Genomic DNA, 18,309 nt, shown 5'->3' with positions numbered 1-18,309 from the left:
TTCCCCAGACGCGGCCTGGGGCTCCTAGGGCAGAGCCTGGAGAGCCTGCAAGTGCTCTCCTCCACCCTGCTCCGCAGCCCTCAGCTAATGACTGACAGGTGTGACCCGACATCTGGAAGCCCCGCTTCCATCTCAACGCTCTCTGAGATGGAATTTACACCCCTGAGCTCCCTCAGCGTCAGGCTGAGGCCAGGCTTCTCTGGAATCAACTACCAACTCCCAGAAGCAGCCTAAGAATCATGCCTAAATCTCCCCCCCCCTCCCAGAGCTTGAGCCCACCTGGCATTGTCATGTAACACAACCTTTCCTTATCTCAGAAAGCACCTGCAGTAGCTTCTAATGTTTAACTGCTGTCCTTAACACATTGCATACGGGTGGTGAGCGAGAATTCTCATCATTTCTAAAAGGCATTTAAATACCCTGGTACGCAACATGTTAAGGAAAGGCCTGCACTTCCTTCCCAAGGGTGCACTACGTGTCCACAGTGAAGGAGGAGAACCAGTAGCATGAGCAAAGCTCGTTTAAAGCGTTTTGTTTCAGAAACCAAGCTGACTTGCATTTAGCAATTGCTAGCACTAGAGAGTTCCCAAATAAGGTGGAAGAAAACTGGGACTGGATGTTGACCAGGAGCCTGCTCTTGGCTTGTCCAGTATTCATTCTCCCCCTACTTTCTAGGTAACCAGGTGAGCAGCTACAAGTCTACCTTTCCCGCTCCCCTTGCAAATAAGGATGGCTCATGTGACCTGAGCAGAAGTTGTTGGGCAGGACTTCCAGAAAAACTACAGGGAAAAAAAGCACTCTCCAGAGGCCATTTTGTGTCCTTGAGGATGGAGCTGAAGTAAACATGGCAGAGCAGAAGGACAGAGAACTTGTAGGCTCCTGATGAGGGCTAGAACCCCGCACCTGTCCTGGGAGTCCCTATGTCTTGACTTGTGAGAGTAGACCTCTATGCCAAGCCGTTACTTTCTGGGTTTCTGTTCCTTTCAGCTGGATCCAATTCCTATCTGATACAGACCTATAGTTTTGGTCCCCTCCCCATGATTTACAGCTGTCCACACAGCACCTTCGGGAGAATTAGGAAGAGGCTCCTTCAGCCCCAAAGGCGCCTGACTTGGAGAATGCAGCGCAGGCTGGACAGACACCACCTTCTCCCTTGGCTGAGCAACGTGCAGGGCACAGCCTGACCTGCTCGTGTAGGTCCTGCCTCTGCTCCCCTCACCAGCAGTGACAACCATTGTCATTTTAGCACATATCCATGCACACCATTTTCTAAACATTTACTTACTACTATATTAATCCTTGTTTACTGATCCTGGACACTGGGCTGAGGGTATTCCAGAGTCAGCATACAAAGTATCATTTCTACCAGAAGGGATCATCCAGTCATCCAGATGATTTGGGGATGACCTAGAATTGTCTGTGGCTTTCTCCCATGTCTGCTCCTGCTGGCGTCACCTTTCTGCCTTCTCAGACCCAACTCTCCTATGTCTGTGCCTGTGGCCCGAGCCACGTGCAGCTCCCCACTGGCCCATCGCTGGCCATTACTGAGTCCAGGCTTGTCAAGTGCCATCCCAGCCCTCACAGGGCAGAAGCCCAGAGAAGCACACCATGCAAGCTCCTACATAGACCGTGTGGTTCTTTCATAAATAAGCAGGCCAATAGGAAGCTGTTCTTCTTGCTTCCTGACCAGCAGCAGGGCAAGTACAGGGCATGAACAGCCTTGAGAATATCTCCGCAGATGGAGCTGCTGTAGGGGAGGAAAGGGTCCCTGTCAACAAGCTCTGTCCATCCCAGTTGGCTTCCTGGCTAGGAGGCCAAGAAGACACGCTCTGCCCTGGACCCAGGTCTGGGGTGCCAGCCATGGCAGCATCCTTGTTATTCCCGGCTCCCAGGACTGAGACTCTCAGGGAGCCCATGCCAGGGTGGCCTGCGTGGTCGGGAGCAGATGTTTCTCTCTGTACCCTCTGTGGGCTCAGGAAGACCCCAACCTGCAGGCGGCCCTTCCAGTGGGATCCAGTCTGTTTTCATTGGCAAAGAGGTTCCAGCTAATGTGACAGTGGAACCCCACTCTCAGGTTAAGTGGTGGGTGGCTGGTCCCCCACTGCTTTGTAACCTGCTCAGGTCAACACCTGTTTGTTGAACCCCTCTTGTATTTCCTTGGTTCAGTTGGCAGAAGTTAAGTGTCTGTTGGAGATGCAGCCCAGAGCAATGGTGTCCACTCAGGCCCTCCAGAAAGGCAGTGGCAAGATGGAGTTCGAAAGAAATGCAAGCAGCGTGTCGGGGATGCCTGCAGTCAGTGACGAGGGAACATGACAGAACCACGACGGCTGGGAGGGGGAAGGGGGAGAACGGGGGAAAAGGTGCAGGGACTAAGAAGCATAACTGGTAGGTACAACATTGACAGGGGGAAGGTAAGAACAGTATAAGAAATGGAGATGCCAAAGAACTTACATGCCTGACCCATGGACATGAACTAAGTGGGGGGACTGCTGGAGGGAATGTCGGGTGTTGGGTGGAGGGGGGCAAGGGGGGAAAATTGGGACTGTACTAGCATAATCAATAAAACATAGATATACAAAAGAGGGAGCATGAGCACGCAGGGGAGGCTCCATGCCACAGTGGAGGAGGCAGGAGGGCAGCAGGGAGCCTCAGCCAGGCCACTGAGCGCCCCGTGAGGGTTGCGAGGGTAGACAGTGCACTACAGAGCAACAGAGTTCCCGCCTAGGACAGAGATCCAGGGAAACATCTTAAAGGTGGAAAGCATACCCCTTCTCTCCTTTCTTCCTCCTGCTGCTAAGGATATAGACACAGCGGTAAACGAGCCACGTGCGTGAGAGAAACACTCTAAGGATGGCCCAGAGGAGCCTGGGTCCCTGGAGGACCGCCTGGAGCCGAGTCGCCATGCCATCCCTGCACCGCTTGCCTCCAGACTGGATACAGGAGAACCGGGTCTCCGCCGTCCGAGCCGCTGTCACATGCAGCTGAACCCAGCTCCTAAATACAAGGACCGCCTTCCTTTTCCCCACAGGACTCTGTTCCACAAATAGTGGCTGGAAAAAGACTTCATCAGCCCACGAGCCCAGCCCTCAGCACAGAAGCTTGATTCAGGGGTGGGGGAGCAGCCAAGGGAGAACTCCTTCTGGGCACATAATGACTTTTTCTGTTGGTAAAATGTGCATAACATCAAATTTACCCTTTAAATAACTTGACGTGCACAGCTCAGTGGCACTGAGCACATTCACATATTGTGCACCATCACCTCCGTCCGTCTCCATACCTTTCTCATCCTCCCAGACTGAAACTCTGCCATCCCACACTAACTCCACCTTTTTTCTCTATGATTCTGACGCCTCTAGGGACCTCGCGTAAGTGGGATCATACAGTATCTGTCCTTCTGTGTCTGGTTTATTTCATTGAGTATAACATCTTCAAGGTTGGTTCATGTGGTAGCAGATGTAAACATTTTCTTCCTTTTTAAGGAAATATTTTGAGTAATACTGCACTGCATGCACAGGCTATCTTTTGTCTGTCCATTCACCCATCAATAACACTTGTGTTGTTTCCATCCTTTGGCTACTGTGAATGATGCTGTTATGAATGTGTAGTACAAATATCTATTTGAGCCCCTGCTTTCAATTCTTCTTGGTGTGTGTGTATATATATATATACATCCAGAAGTGGAATAACTGAGTAACATGTTAGGCAGTTTTCATTGGCAAAGAGGTTCAATGACTTTTTAACCATTTTTTATAATGGCATCTTCACATGAGAGCTATAAGCTAAAAAAAAAAAAACAGTGGCAGAGAAGTTCTGTGGCCAAAAGACTCCCAGAGAAGGTACTCAAGGGTGGCTCCTCGTAACCAGCTCATCCTCTCATCTACCAGCAGAGGCAGGTTCTCCCCGCCACTGCGCTCCCAGCTCCATATTGCTCCCCACATTTGCCCCAGTTGCCTCGCATGGGTTACAGAACAGGGCTAGGGGCCCCTTCGTCCAGTGTGTCATCCAGCCTGACCACTCGGTGTACCCAGCTGACTTCATCTGGTGCCCAGCCAGTAAAGTCACCCCTGCTGTTACTGAGCCTGCTCCCCTTTGCCCTTTATGGGACATCTGTAGGGTTATCACAGGTAAGTGACCACCTCCTGACTTTGGAACATAAACCCTGCTGTGGGAGGGCATGCTTTTCCACAAGGATCATAACCTGTCTCCTATTTTCAAGCTTTGTCACTCAAAAGAACCTCCACCCCCACCAGCAGAGCCAAAGGTCCCATCCCCCACCCTGGCCACAGACACTGAACTCCCTCCACCTCACTGGCTTCTTCCTTGCTGTTGTTCTGCTGGTTTCCCTCCATGGAACTGCCAGCTCCTGCTTATTTAGCATTTTCAATACCGTCTATCCCTGGGCCACCCTGGACATTCTGCTTCGGAGACTGGGTGGTGAGGGCCAGCAATCTGTTCTCCTGGCAAAGGCAGGTCCATCTCCTAGCTCATGGGTGGGGGGTGGGGGTGGATTGAAGGAGCTGACACTCAAGGGGACACAGCAATGGACTCTAACAGGCCCCCATCTTCTTCCTTTCTCTTCTCTTTAAAATTGAGGTACAAGTTACAGCAAAGTGCACCAACTTCAGTCTGCACGTTGTTGCCTGCTTACAGATGTGTGCGCTGCTGTGGCTACACCCCAGAAGGCTCCCCTGGGTCTCCTCCCAGTATCCCCCCTCCAGGAAACCACTGCCCTGATTCCGTCACCACTGATGAGCTTTGCCTGTTTCTGAAGTTCACCTACATGGAATGATCTGGTCTGTGTTCTTGTGCTGTCCGCGCTCTCTTGTCTCAGTCTGTTTCATCAGAGCTGCTGCACGGGGGAGCACTTGGTTCTTGTTCTTTGCTGTGCAGTGACCTTGATCCAGTGTGCTGTTGGAGAGCATTTGTTCCCAGTTTTTGTAGAAGACAGCATTCTTTGGGGCGGGGCAAAAGCCCTTGTTTCTCGAGGGCGCCTGATCCTTCCTATGCTTTCTGACCACTGCGCTTGAGCTCTGGAAGGATGAGGCATTTCCTCTGTCCAGCTCTGTGGCCCCTTGTGCAGCACTTACCTGGAGTCCAAGTCCCAACACCTCTGATTACCTCGCAACTAAGGGAGCTGTTCTCTCTCCGCCAGGAGTCAGCCAGCCCTGTCCTCAGGGGGCCAAGCCAGGCCAGAGCTCCAGGCGCTGCGATGCACAAGGTCTGAGACACACGGGTTTACTGGGCCGGGTGCTGAGGCTGCCGTAGTCTCTGGGGAGCCGGCAGCTCGGCATGGGGACCCTGCTCTGTACACAGCGGCGATGTAAGGCATGCTTTTTCTCACGACATTGTGGAGGTGCAGCATCGTCCCAGCATGGTGTTCAAACACGGGTAAAGGTTTCTAAACATCACACAGCTGGCTGATTTTCAAGAGCTGGTGCTGGAGGCTGATGCGAAGCAATGGGTGGCGTTGTCTACGTGCCAACAGAACGGTTGCCCAGGCCGCTCCCCAGAGGCCAGGCGGTGAGCAGCTCCAGCCCGGCAGCCGGGTGCGTGCGGCCTCTTCCAGCCGCCGCAGCGTGGGTGTCCACTTTTAGCTCCCGTCGCCCAGCCTCCTGCACGCAGACCAGAGGGATCCCCAGGAGCCCGGGAGCTCGGGGCCGGCTGAGAAGCCGGGGTACGTGGCTGCAGGCCCCGCCCCCCCGAGTCCCGGGAAGGGAGCGGAAGCCGGCGCGGGCTGAACCGCAGGGGGCCGGTCTCGCCCTCTCGGGGCCTCACTGGCTCTGAGATGGTCTCACCTGCCCAGCCACGGCAGGGCTCTTTTCCGGTGACCAGTAACCGGTAACCATCCCTGCGCCCCCACTGCAGGCGAGCTGGGAGGCGCTGCGAGGCAGGAGGGGGCGGGGCGCGCGACCCAGGCCTGGGCTGCAGGAGGCACCTCTAACAGGAAGTTGCGAAGTCTTCCTGGGGACTCACTTGGGCTTGGATTCGGAGCCAAGGGGCCGTCTCTGTGGTTCTGAGAATGTTTCAAAGCGGCAGGCATTCCCTCCAGGACTTCGCTCTGCAGACAGTGGGCGCCGGCGGGGAGGCCGCTGGGCTGCTGACCGCTGACCGCGAGGCTCCGGTGGGGGTGGGGCGCCGCGCACTGGCAGGACAAAGGGTGGCCTCCTCAGAGCGCGAGTAAGGGCACCCTTGTTCTTGGTGCCAGTGAGTGTGCTGCGTGGTTCTGGGCACTGCACGCGGGTTAGCTCCCTCGCAGCCGGGCGCACCGCCAGCGAGCCGCGGGGCCGGACCGGGACCCGGGCGGCGGCCTGAAGGTTCGCGCTGCGCCGCTGCGGCTCCTCGGGAGAGTTTCTGCACGTCAGCGCTCACGGCCGCGGCCCACCGATAAGAGAAACGGACGGAGGACGCAAACAGACATGCACAGGACAACAGAAATGGATAGCCCCGTAATCCAGGAAAACAGCTAGACCCGGTGGGGACATCTTGGACTGGCAAATGTTTTAATGATTTGTAATAATGCCGAATCTGCCGCGGAGCTGGGGCGCGTGCCCGTTGGGCGTGCCCGGTCGGCTGGCGTGGAATGCTGCTCAGCGGGGCCACCCAGTGCCTCTGGCAGCCAGCAGTCCCCTCCCCCCAGCGCTCCCTCCTCGGAGTCCTCCTGCAGACTGTCAGAGGAGCAGCGCAGACGAACAGAGAAAGCTGTCCACCCACGCTCTATTTATAGGGGTGAAAAAGCAGAAAAGTACATAAGTTCCAAAAAACAGGACTAGCTAAAGAAATCATGGGCATACTACTAAGGGACCACTAAAAGTGATAGGAAAAATGCTCCTGTCATGTTACACGAAAAGGGCAGGATGCGCAGCTGCGCACAGTTTGAGACAACGGTGACTGGTCGCCCAGGAGCCAATTAGTGAGGCTGGGCCCTGAGAGCTGAGCGTCCAGTCCGAGTGGCAGGAGAGCGCGGCTTCCTGCCCAGGCCCGTCTGTGTGCAGCTGAACTCTGCGTGCAAGTATTATTTTACAATGTTCTTTCCTGAAATAATTTCAAATTACAGAAAACTTTAAAAAGAACTTCTGTATAGACTTCACCTAGAGTCACTCGTTGTTAACATTTTATCACATTATTTTCTCTCTCACCATTTGTGATAATACATTACATATTATACGTTATATATGATATGTACAATGTTATAATTACATATCACGACATATTACATATATGAATATAATTTTTTTTCTGAGCCATTTGTGAGTAGACTGCAGACTTCAGGCCCTTCACCCCAATTGTTCAGTGTGACTTCCTAAGATTCTAAGAACAAGGGCATCCTCTTGGCCTCAGTATGGTGATGAAATTCAGAAACTTATCGTAACTCTATGAAGCATACAGCCCCTATCAAATTTTGCCACATGTCCCAATAGCATCCTTTATGGAACTTTACCCCAGCCCACCGGCCAAGCCAGGCCCAGACTCTGCCTGTGGTCATCACACCTCCATTCCCTTTAATCTTTGAGTGGTTCCTCAGCTTTTCTTTCTTTTTCGTGGTCTTGATTTTTAACAGGCATAGATATCTGCTTTGTGTTCTAATGCCCCTACTCTGTGCTGGTCTGATGTTTTCTGGGGATTTGTTACACACTGGGCATTTCCGGAGCATCACAGAAGTGACGTTGGGTCCTTCCTCGCACATCATAGCAGCAGTCACGCCACACCGGCCTGGCTCACTCCTGGCGATGTGAACTCAGATCACTTGGTTAAGGTGCTGCCCACCAGTCTCTCTGGTGTAAGATAAGCGCGCCCTTTGTAGCGAGTAAGTAATTTCTGAGTGATATTTCTCTGTGAAGACACTCTTCCCTACCAAATTTTTATTCATAATTTAGCATCCATCGAATGCTTGAGTCAACTATTATTATGATGGTTGCAAATATGTATTACTTTTATTTTTTAAAGATTTTATTTATTTATTTTTAGACAGAGTAAGGGAGGGAGAAAGAGGGGGAGAGCAACATTGGTTGCCTCTCACCCGCCCCCAACTGGGAACCTGGCCCATAACCCGGGCACGTGCCCTGACCAGGAATCAAACCAGTGACCTTTTGCTTTGCTGGACAAGTCCAAACCAACTGATCCACACCGGGCAGGGCTCAAGTATGTATTACTTTTACACATTAAGTAAAACTTACTTTTTAAAAAATCAGCGATTTTTCATTTTTAAAAAAGGTGGGGAATAGATGAACGATTGAAAAATGTTGACAAATGGTGAGGCTGAGTGATAGGTCTTCTGATGGAATTACACTGTTTTCTCCACTTTTATGCATTTGAATATTTTCATAATAAAAACTTTATTTCACTCATTAATAATGTTCATGCTAAAGTGTTTTGGAAAAGCATACTGTTGTCTTCAACTTAATTTGAAATGCATCAGAAAATAAAGATATATTGATGGATAAGTCCAGGCCTGGATAATGGATAGAGCTGTGAGCAAAAAACAGAAATGTGAGTTGTGGAATCTAAGTGCTGAGTGCATCAGAGTTCTTCATCCAAGTCTTCCGACTACTCTGTTTGAAACTTGTCATCATAAAGTGTTGGAGAGAAAGTGGTTATTTCCAAGTGGCAAGTCATTTTATCCTTCTATTGTACTTTTCTGTGTTTTTAAAACCTCTGTAAAGAACACAAGTCACTTTTTGTATTTATATTCAATGCTCATGAACTTACTGACTCTGACAGGTGGCTGTCCAGGAGATTGTCTGGGAGCAGGGGATGGACAGGCTGTCTGTGGGGAAGGCACAGGGCTGGCATGTTTCAAGGGTTCCTCAGCACCCAAAGGCAGGCACCTCTTTGAAGAGGAATGGCTCCTACCTTCTGATACAGGAAGATCTGATTAAGATCACTGGGGAGAAGTAGGAGGGGCTGCAGAAGGAGGTTGCTGAGGCAATGGTAAGCACTCTAGGATGGGATTGGCTGAGAAGCTAAAGCCTCCAGAGCCAATGGAAATAAAAAGAGGGTGGGCTCTTGGACTCACGAGGTTCTCTGGCTCCTGGGCTGGCTCTCTCTCAGGCTCTGGCTCTGGCTCTCTGCATGATGGTGCTGCAGCTGCCTACAGTTCCCAATGGATGGTGTTTTATATGGATCAGAACTCCAGGCACAGCCTAGGCTTGGGCTGGCCTGGCAGAGGTGGCAGGGTTATTCTTTGGGTGTTCTAGAGGGAACAGGCTCTGAGGTAGAAGCCTGCCATTCTTCCAAACTTGTTTAACTTTTTTTATCTTATGTTGTTTTAGTTTGTAAACTAGCCCTAAAGAAGCTAACAGGGGAAATGCTAAAAGAACCCAGGTGTTAGAGTTTAGCCTTGCTTGATAGGTTTAAGTGATCGAAGCTGTGACTTGATAGGCTTTAAGTGACTGCTTTTGAATAAGGACTCCTTTACCACTGAACCTTTGCCTCTGGAACTTTGCCTAGAGGGTGGTAGTGGGCAGCGGGGCCCCACCTGCTGTTTGGTTACTCTTCATTCTCAGTCCCGCCCCAGACCCCCACGTCAGTAGTTCCTCGCTGGCAGACAGACACTCACTTGTACAGAGCTGCTCTCCACACAGGTGCGGGTGGGGCCTGTGCACCCCAGTGCCTCCAGCGTCCTTTTCTCAGATACAACCCTCCTCTTCTCAATAAGAGCAGGGCTTGTGGAGAAGGAGAGCAGCAGAAAAGAGAAAGGCCGTGTGACCCTTTCGGGGGCGGAGCGGCGGGGGGGCAGGGAGGCAAGGTTCCTCATTCCTGAAGCCAGAATCAGGTTGCTCCCTTTTCCTATCTTATCAAGGAGGTGCTGAGTCTGACAGGTTTACACCCCAGCCCCACCACTTCCTGAGACCCTGGACAACCATATTCTCCTTCGTGAGTCTTCCTTTGATCTGGAAATTGGAGCTGTCCTGAGAACGAGGGAGATAACCCACCGCAGCAGCAGTGTGCCCGCACCTTCTGCGAAGGGCTCAACAAATGGTCACTGTCCATCCAGCCGAAGCCCGGTATGTGGCAGTCACTCTTCCAGACAGAGAGGCAGCAGGAACAACAAGTAGTCCTTGCTCTTTTAATTTTTTAAAGTATATTTTATTGATTATGTTGTCATAGTAGTCCCAATTTTTTCGCCTTTGCTCCTCTCTACCCAGTAGCCCCCTTCCCTGAGCAATCCCACCCCCCTTTATTTCATGTCCATGGGTCATGCATATAAGCTCTTTGGCTTCACCCTTTCGTATATTATTCTTAACTTCCCCCTGTCTATTTTGTATCAACCAATTATGCTTCTTAGTCCCTGCACCATTTCCCCATTTCTCCCCCTCCCCACTCCCAGCTGATAACCCTCCGAATGATCCCCATATTTATAATTCTGTTCCTGTTCTGGTTTGCTTAGTTGGATTTTGTTTTTATTTTTTAGATTCAGTTGTTGATAGTTGTGAGTTTCTTGTCATTTTAATATTCATAGTTTTGATTTTTTCCTTAAATAAGTCCCTTTAACATTTCATATAACAAGGGCTTGGTGATGATGAACTCCTTTAGCTTCACCTTGTCTGAGAAGCACTTTATCTGCCCTTCCATTCAAAATGATAGCTTTGCTGGATAGAGTAATGTTGGCTGTAGGTCTGTGTTTTTCATCACTTTGAATACTTCTTGCTAGTCCCTTCTTTCCTGCAAAGTTTCTTTTGAGAAATCAGCTGATAGTCTTAGAGGCACCCCTGTGTATGTAACTGTCTTCTTTTCTCTTGCTGCTTTTAAGAGTCTCTCTGTATCTTTAGCCTTTGCCATTTTAATTATGATGTGTCTTGGTGTGGTCCTCTTTGGGTCTAGTTTGTTTGGGACTCTCTGTGCTTCCTGGACTTGTATGTCTATTTCCTTCACCAAATTTGGGAAGTTTTCCTTCATTATTTTTTCACATAAGCTTTCCATTTCTTGCTCTTCCTCTTCTTCTGGCACCCCTATGATTCGGACATTGGTGTGTTTAAAGTTGTCCCAGAGCTTCCTAAGCCTCTCCTCATTTTTTAAAATTCTTGCTTCCTCATTCTGCACTGGTTGACTGTTTATTTCTTCCTTATGTTCCAAATCAATGATTTGAACCCCAGTTTCCTTTCCCTTCACCATTGGTTTTGTGTGGATTTTCCTTCACTTCATTTAGCACAGCCTTCACTTCTTCCCTTATCCGTTTGCCATACTTAAGCATATCTGTCAAGCCTGCAAGCATCTTTATCACCAGAGTTTTGAACTCTACGTCTGTTAGGTTGGCTATCTCTTCGTCACTTAGTTCTCCCACTGGAATCTTGATCCATTCCCTCTTTTGGGTCATACTTCTCTGTCTCCTCATCTTGACAGACTCCTGTGTTTGTTTGCTTCTGTGTCTTAGGTAGAGCTGTCACACCTGTTATGTTGTAAGGGGCAGAGCCTTAGGTATTCATCAGTACAGGTGACTCATTTCACCACGTTGTGGCACTGTGTGTGGGGTTAGGGGTCTGAGAGGGGACAATGCTACTTGCTCAGCACTTGCCCCTTTTCCAGGCAGTTTTCCCACTTCCTGTATGGCACTGGTGCCTCTCTAGCTGTTGCCCTGGCTGTCATACCCAGAGTGGGTGGGTCTGAAGACATTCTAGGACCAAACAAGCAGACTCTACTGAGAGACCGGCAGTTTATTCCTCCACCCCAACCTCCACTTGTTTGCACAGTGAGAAGCAATGAGGCTTTATTTTCCCTGGCTCTGGAACTGTGAGCTGTGCGGTCTGGTCTGGTGCTGGGAGCACTCCCCAGGTGTCCCTCCCTACTTTTTAAAACGTGTGACTGCACTTTCCACTGGCCTGCCACTGCTGCCACTGCTGCTGCCACCACACCAGGTCCTCTCCACCGCGGCTCCGACCCTCCTACCTGTCTGGATGAGTATTTCTTTATATCTTTGTCTGTTGGACTTCCATGCAGCTCAGTTTTCTAGAACTTCTGGTTGTCTCTCATTTTGAGGTAGTTGTATCCCTTCTTAGTTGTGGAGGGAGACACAGCGTGTCTGTCTACGCCTCCATCTTGGCCAGAAGTCCTAATCCTCGCTCTTTTCCAGGTGAGGATCTAGCCGCAAAATTATTATCAGTCAATGTAGGTCAACAAAAAAATATTATCAATCAATATTATCAGTTATCAGTACACTAATAAAAATATTATCAATCAATGTGGTCAAAAGCCCCCAACTTTCTCATAGGTTCAGCGGTATAACTCAAGACCCTGGATTTAGAAAAACAGTGAAATAAGTGGGAAATACAAGGGGCATCTGTTTAGATCCCATGTGGATACCAGCCCCATCTGCTTGTAAGTGGCGGCTCAGATGAGCTCAGGTTCCTTATCTCAGGGGTGCCCAGGATGGCACGTTCTCCAGGAGAACAGGAGGGTCAAATTCAGGGAAACCCCATCTACTTGTCCCCTTAGGAGCTGATGTCCCTGTACAGCCCCAGCCAAAACACCCCTACATTTTTCTCTGGGCCCTCAACTTCCTCTGACATGGCTTTTGTTTTTCCTGCCCCATCTTTGTTGGGGCTCAAACTCAAGCTTCGCCCTGCAGAGAGAAGGACACCAAGAAATTGCTGATACTTTACCACAGCCTGTTAGGAGCACTGTCTCTTTGCAGCCTATCTTCCCTTTCACCCTTCCCCTGGCAGGAGTGGTGTCGGAGTGGCCATGGGCACTTGAGGGTGTCCCAGGAAGCGGGCTGGGACTGGGGTTTTGGGGGGCTGCATGGGCTTTACTTACATTCACAGCACTTCCTTGTATAGTTGTTTTTGCCAGGCATCTCAGTGTGGAATTGGCTTCCAGGGCTGACTCACCCACCTGGCTCATGACACGGAACCTTCAGGGCCAGGGGTGGAGTTTTGCTGTTCAGGGCAGCATATGGGTTGTGGAGGAAAAACAGGATTGGAATGCAGGCAGACTCGCTAGTAAATTATGCAAATGTTTCTCTCTCGTCAATTATGCAACAGTTCCTCTACTCCATCCCACCGTGCCCAGGAAACCAGAGGGCCGGCCCTAGCTCACTGCAGTGGGGCCTGGGCATCTTTCCAGACCCTGCCCCCTTCCCACCCTGCATGCGTGGCTGCTGCCCAGAATTCCGCCCACTTTGAATGTCCCATTTCTCATCTAAGGATTTGCTTCTGAAACTGGGGGTATACGTTTTATGAAGGGAAGACTGCAAAGTAGAGAATCTTTTGGAGACGTAGATGTTGCCCTGTTTTGCCTGCTTTGAAAATGTAGATTTTTCCTGGCACATGGAGCTTTTATGCTCACTACATTACAGCAGTCCCTCTCTATATCGCGGTTTACTTATTGTGGGCTCAATGTATCGCGGGATTTTAAAAATATTATATTTAATTATTTATCGCGGATTTTTCCCTATATTGTGTGACTTTGCGGTACTGTATCCATATGTTGTTAAAGTTACATAGGTTTAAGAGTGTAGAATATGTTTAAGAACATAAGTAGTGTTTATAAAAGTGTGGAAAAGGCTAATAAGGGAGTGGGAAAGGTTAATAAGGGACTGGGAATGGTTTATAAGTGTGTGGGACGGGTTTATAAAGCCTTAAAATATATAAAAATACTAAAATGTAAGGTTCCTACCTCGTGGATTTTCACCTATCACAGGGCGTCTAGAATGTAATACCCACGATAAGTGAGGGAATACTGTGTGCTAGTTTCAATATAATAGTGGATATGAGTTTGTCAGTGGAGCCAGATTTCAAAACAAAAACTTCAAAACCACTTGGTACTTCCCAACAGGGACCTGGGACAAGTGGCTTAGCTCTGGGAGCCTCAGTTCCCCAACCTGTGAAATGGGAGTAATTAGAATACCTGCACCATAAGGACTGTTGTTGGGATCAGATGGGATAATGCAAATCTATTGCTTCACCCATGGTCTGCACAGCAACATGCTCAGTACATGTTAGCTATTTTGTTAATATTTGTTTAGTGTTTTTATTAACATTATTTACAACAATGCTGTGAGGAGATATCTAGCATTGTGAACGCCCAGTGCCTGTGGGAAGGCAGGGGAGAGGTAAGGAGCCAGTGGAGAGAGGAGGTGTTTGGGTCACCGTTCCCAGACGCAGCCCGGACTCATGCGGCAGTGACATACTAAGGTAGCGTACCTGGGAGAGTGCTAAGGGCAGGAGGGGGAGGGGGCGGAGAAGAGAAGAATCCAGGCAAGGCTGGGAGCTCAGTAGACCTGCCAAGGGGAGCTCCCCATACCTTTCCCTGCAGGGGACTGAGCCACATCCCAAGTTTCCCAGCCTGAGCTAAAATGCTGAGCTTTCATGCTCCCCCACCTGTCAGTCACCAGTTAAAGGCCACCCTGGGGGAAGGTGACACTTTCAGCTCTCTGCAAGGAGGGACAATGGCTCCAGTAGTCTGAGGACAGCCCACTCCGAAGAATCTCAGGTAAGAACTGTCAGAAAGCAAAGCACACTCAGGACCCAGGCAGCGCAGGTGTTGGAGCCGCGGCAGGACCAAGGTGCATGTGCCCTGAGTGAGAGATGGGAGGCTGAGGGTCTCACAGTGGTTTAGGCATGTGTAATACTTTATCGTTGAGCCTCGCTCTTTTCACTTAACAGCTTCTCTAGGGGATCATTCCAGCTTGGAACATACAAAGTTGCCTCATTCTTTTTGAACAGCTTTGGTGTTCATTGAGTGGATGTATTTTTATGGAGCTTATCATCCTCTATTGATGGGTATTTAAGTTGTTTCCAATCTTCTGCTATTAAAATAATACTGCAATAAGTGTCCTGTACTAGTGCTGTTTGTATGTATGCAAATGTGCCTGCAGGACACATTCCTAAGAGTAAGTGTTTAGGTCAAAAGGAATGTGCATTTAAACATTTTTGCTAGTGGCTGCTCCACTAGAAATTATGGCAGCCCGTGTCTCCCACTCCCACATCAGTGCAGTGTTATTGAGGTTTTGGATCATTGCCAATCTGAAAGGGACAAAATGGCATTAAAATATAGTTTCAATTTGCATTTCTATTTTGAATAAGACTAACCAACTTTTCATAAGTTGAAGAGTCATTTGTGTTTCCTGGTCTGTGGACTGTGTTCTTGCTCATGTTTCTATCGCAATTTTATCTCTCTTGTTGATACATAGGAAGAAAATGAGTCTTGAACAAAATGTCAGTGGTTTCAGAAACCATGACCTGTGTGCCCTCCTCCTGCAAGTCCAGCATCTAGGGTCCAGGGAAAGAGTCTGAGTCGGGGTGTCTCCCTCCTCCAGCAAGTGACTCTGTTTTCTCCACCACGTCTCCCATTTCAGGTTAGCCTGTGGGCCCCACACTGCAGTGGGGAGGTGAGGGCCCTGACCAGCCCAAGAGCTTCTGTGCTTCTGGCTCTGGAAATGCAGACAGTGAGACTCCCCTGATAATCATGTCCTAGACCCTCCAAGGTCAGAGCCAGTAGAGGCCTCAGGGAATGTGGGGACCAGTCCCCTCCATGGTGGAGGAGACACGGTGCAGAGGAGGATGTTCACCTGGGTTACGCACCTAGTTGGGGCCACTCAACAAGTGGACAGCTAACGCCACCTGAAGTACAGCCCTGACAACTGCTGTGCAGGGACAAGGAAGCCACAGGGAGAGTATCCCAGTGTAGGAGGGTGTCGGCCGGGAGACCATTTGTGACCAAGACAAGGGAAGAATGGAAACAACAGGGCAAAACGCCTTCTAGGCCACGAGAGCAGAGGGGAAGGGCCTTGGTGGTGGAATGGGAGGCCAAGCCCAGGGGATGGCTGAGGGCGAGCCTGGCCAGAGCACAGCGTGTGGGGGAGAGTCGGGCAGGGGGAGGCTAGATGCCCGTGCGACCCGAGATACGTCATGCTCAGGCCGTTGCAGTCCAGGCGACCAGAGAGACAGGCTTTCATTCTGAGTATTCTTGGGCATAACTGGGTGTCCTCAAACATTTTCATGCTCATGCTGAGGGGGTGGTGGTGGGAGGAGGAACTGGGACTCACCGTGGAAACCCCCTTCCTTAGATGGCTTCACAAAGGCCCTAAAAGTTGGTGGCAGAAGTGCCACAGGACTGCCCTAGGCCTCCCCCTGGAAGGGCTTTTTCTGTGATGTGCTGAGCCCCAGAGGGAACTGCAGAATGAACCCCATAACCCTCAACCATGGAGCAGCCCACAGCCAATGCCTGATGGGAGGGGTGGCACCAGCTGGCTGCTGGTGGGACAGGGCTGTCCCTGGGGGCAGTTCTGCAGGGGAGGGAGCCCCAGGTGCCCACTAATGCAGCCCATCGGGGCTCCTTCACTTTTCTGTCCTGCTTCCCTACTCACTATGGGTGTTTCTGGATCACTTCCACATAAGCCACCTGCACTCAGATCCTTGCCTCAGGCTGGGGGATGCTAATGAAAATGGAGTTCTCCCAAAAGACCCACATGCTCCCCAACTTCCATACCACAGCCACAAAAAGCTGGGATCCCATTCTTCCTACTCAGCTCGCTGTTGGCCCCCCAGCCCAGGCAGAGTGCCTGGTGGATGCTGTTGGGTGTGGTCCCTGCAGAGAAGGCCAGGAAGCCTGAGGGATGCCTCTGAGACCCGGGAGAGGCCTGGCCAGAACTCCTGAGCCCAGACGTCAGGCCTTTCCCCAGGTAACCTGGCCACAGGTGTCAGCTGGGGCTCTTCTGCAAGGCTTAGTTTTATCCACAGCCATCCTGTCAAACCAGCTGGGAAACCTGTCTGGCTGGGTACAAGGCCCCTGGGACTCCACCCGCCCACTCAGGGGCAGGTGGCAGCAGACAAGGGCCTGGGCAGCATTCCCACTCCCAGACCATCCCTGGACAGTGCCCTTTCTGGATCAGACCTGGTGCCACACCTCAGGACAGTCCTTGGCTTTGCTAAAAGCCCAGGGTGCACTTCAGAATTTGATTGTCATCACTTAACATTTCCAGTGTGCTGGATGCCAGGCTAGAGCCCTGGGGATCTGCTGCCTGGTCTGACAGAACTGCCAGCCTAGTAGGGGAGCCAGTCACGGAGCAAGTGTTTGAGTCCTCTAAGCATGAGTGCTGGACAGGGCCTGAGCAGGCAGCTCTGAGGTCAAGGACAGAGGCACCTGTTTTAGGGGCAGGCAGGGAAAGTAGTTCAGAGAGGGCAGCCTGCAAAGATTAGTTCAGGCAGGGGGATAGCAGGGGATAGAGATGAGGCAGGAAAGAGCAGGCATTTGAGACCCAGTAAGGAGGCCGGCAGGGAGAGAGGTGAGGCAGGAGAGGGAGGCAATGCCAGGCCATGGCGCCAGGATGCCTTGGGAGCCAACTAAATGTAGTTCTAGGTGTGCAGGGAAGCTCTTGGTGGGGAGGTTGAGCAGGGAGGTGACCAGAACTGAACCTGGGACTTGAGAGCCAGGCTATGACCATTCCCACCGCATGGGACTTGGGAGGGGCAGGGGCATGAGTCCTCACACAGCTTATCATTGGTGACCTGTTCACTGCCCACCTCTGCCCTCTGCCCACTTTACACTTGAGGAAACTGAGGCTCAGAGCAGGAAAGGGAATTGTCTAGGTTCCCCCAACAGTAGCTGGACAAGTACAGCTGATGCCACCACTGCTCTCTTCCCAGCACCCCCTAAGCAAGTGAGCAAGTGTCAGTCTGTTGGGAAGAAATAGTGGGAGAGAAGCACAAGGGAAAAACGGGAGGAGAGGGAGGACTTACCTGCGCCTGCCGCTGGTCTTGTGTCTGCTACACATGCAGGGGCAGCAGGGGCAGCAGGGGCAGCAGGGCAGTGGTCCTGCCTCTCCTGCGCCCTTACAGCTCTGGGTTTGTTTGGCGTTCATCACTCTGGCCAGGAAGCAAGAACATGCAAGGATGGCAATGCAATTAACAGGCAAATAGGGAAATGAAGTCCCATGTGCCCTCCTCTGCTTATCTTCTCTCCATGGTCTGACTCTACCCACAATGCCAGTGTGATCTGACCTCAGCTCTGATGCCACTACACAGACCTTGCCTCCTCCCGCTTCTCACACATGTCATTGTGTGGCTGCCGGGACAGCCTGCTACACCCCTCTGGCCTCCAAGCTCCTACACTGATCCTTCTGGCAAGTCTGGGCGAGCAGTGGCCAAAGCCCAGCCTGCTGGCTCCTTGCCCAACACTCTTCCAACTGCTTCGGGTGCCTGTGCTGAAACCTGTCCTCACCAGCCTCTACTGCTGCGACTGGCTTTCCCAGGGGCTGGGGCCCCACAGGTGGGCCCCGACTGGTCTGGTGCACACTGTTTCCTGAGGAGAGGTCGAGGGCAAGCGTCCCTTGCACTAACAAAACTGTCATGGTCTCAGACAAGTGCCTGTCCC

The 18,309-nt window shown here is 51.0% G+C and overlaps 1 long non-coding RNA gene across 2 annotated transcripts; it reads right to left on the bottom strand.

Annotated features, from left to right (window-relative positions):
* Positions 1-2,545: 2,545 nt before the first annotated feature.
* LOC149997497 (uncharacterized) lies at positions 2,546-17,734 on the bottom strand. 2 transcript variants are annotated; one of them, XR_016514102.1, is made up of 3 exons: positions 17,676-17,734; positions 12,751-12,872; positions 2,546-3,779 (listed from the first exon to the last, which is right to left on the bottom strand). It is a non-coding gene; the product is annotated as an uncharacterized LOC149997497 (long non-coding RNA). The 2 variants fall into 2 exon arrangements; XR_016514101.1 differs by lacking the exon at positions 2,546-3,779 and adding an exon at positions 10,322-12,075.
* Positions 17,735-18,309: the final 575 nt, after the last annotated feature.

Source organism: Furipterus horrens, unplaced genomic scaffold (assembly GCF_987537825.1).
Source record: "Furipterus horrens unplaced genomic scaffold, mFurHor1.1.pri manual_scaffold_11, whole genome shotgun sequence".
In the NCBI taxonomy this organism is placed as follows: Eukaryota; Metazoa; Chordata; class Mammalia; order Chiroptera; family Furipteridae; genus Furipterus; species Furipterus horrens.
Note: the sequence above shows the minus strand (reverse complement) of the source record. Positions and strands in the feature narration are given on the sequence as shown.